We start from the raw sequence: 1842 nt of genomic DNA on the forward strand, positions 1-1842 counted from the left end.
AAGTCGAATTGACTGAATGAGATGATATGGGTAGTGAGCCCAATATATAATTTGTGCTAGAAGTTATATGATAAGCAGCATATATAACTAGTAGATGATAGTGTGACACGTGACCAGCGTGTATGCACGTCAACCAACACCATAAAATATCAAAGATGTCCGCAAGTTAGTTGAATTTGTCTACAGAATCCCCTTGGATTCAATGTAATTTAGAACATTATATATGAGAATACATGTGTCCTTTTCATAGGATGAATCTCAATCCTAATTTTCCAAAGAAATAGGCTTTACAAAATGAGTGATTAATTGGCTTTCAGAAGTAACCAATGAAGATTTTGGTTTAGCCATAAAGTCATAATTGACTTGAGAATAGGGAACGATTGCACCAACATGTGCATCAAAAATGTCCCAAAGCCGCTTAGGGGAAGCGGCGGCATTTTTATACAAGTAGCAATATGCCTTTTGAACCATATTCTTTTGGTTCTTGCTTCTTCTCACTCAAAATAATGGATGTCCATGTGATATTTTTATTTTCAATATACGGATCATCATACCATGACCATGATATCTTAATTTGTCATGTTAAAACCTATATGTGTCATAATCCCAATGTCATCTCATATGACATTGTTAGATTCAACAATTATAATAGTGGTTACAACTTAACCCACTAATGACACATAATCTTCTCTAATACTCGTGTACATCCGTAGTCATTAGAGGTAATGCAAACGAACTCATGTCCATTCTCTCTTATGCGTTTTCACATGATAATTGTTGGCAATATATCTTTTAGTGCTGATAAGGGTTCGATTAGCTTTTGGAGCATAAAAAGCTTCAATGATAATAATCATAGTGCCATAAAGACAAGAATTTGACCCATCTATCGCTCGTTTTTTATTAGTTGTAATGATTCAATCATTTGAGTCACAAAGGGATTATAAGACATTATTCCACAAATAATTATCTGCTTTTAGGTATTGTGTGGGTAGTCATACTATCGACTTTAAATATTTGATCTCTCCAAGTAACATACTGGCAAATTATAGGAGATTAGTCAACAAATGTTCAAGACATACAGTGAGGGTAAATATACTCAAATAAACAATTTTTTTTCTGTTACGATGAACAGTACCTTGTTGACTTTTTTTTGGTTCAGCTGACTTTTCGTCAGAGTTGACCTTTTTCGACACAGTTGACTTTTTCGTCATAGTTGACTTTCACTTTTTTCAATTCTTTGTCGAAAATATTTTGTCACGTACCCTTTTAACTCATATTACCACACCATGTGCATTTATGGTGGAATTATTTATTTCTTTCGAACCATATATCAGAATAAGACATGATCACAGCTTTGAATATGCCATTGCAATAACAAATTCAAATAAAGCTCAAATCTCATAGAAATATATTCGAGACTTTATTAATATGCCAACGTACACATCGAGGTTTTGTAATCAAAATCTAATCCAAATAATAAAAATCATGACCAAACGTCATTTATGAATTGAGGCATAGAAGTATGTACAAGTATTCTTGGAAAATAATGTTCTAATCAAAATCTGCAACATCAATGTGTTCTTTGCCAGATTTGAAGTATGTAATAGTGAGATTGACGTCATTGCCATCTCCATCTTCTTCTTAGCTGCATGATGAGCATTTGCTCTCTTATATATTTATATACTTTATATTGTGCAGCTAATTTAGCACTTGCCTTGCAATGCTCAAAATTAATGCTTATTAGATCAATGTCTATAGCATATATACCTCATCTTCAAATACCAAGCCATGTCATGGCATTAAGGTGGTTCTCGATGTCAGTCACCCATTGGTGATATTCAA

At 33.3% G+C, this 1842-nt stretch overlaps 1 protein-coding gene across 1 annotated transcript in view; it reads left to right on the plus strand.

Annotated features, from left to right (window-relative positions):
* Positions 1-1842, plus strand: part of LOC101291032 (pentatricopeptide repeat-containing protein At4g18750, chloroplastic-like) — a 17965-nt gene that overhangs the window by 14186 nt on the left and 1937 nt on the right. The window lies entirely within an intron of this gene.

This window comes from Fragaria vesca, linkage group LG3, assembly GCF_000184155.1.
Source record: "Fragaria vesca subsp. vesca linkage group LG3, FraVesHawaii_1.0, whole genome shotgun sequence".
Classification (NCBI taxonomy): domain Eukaryota; kingdom Viridiplantae; phylum Streptophyta; class Magnoliopsida; order Rosales; family Rosaceae; genus Fragaria; species Fragaria vesca.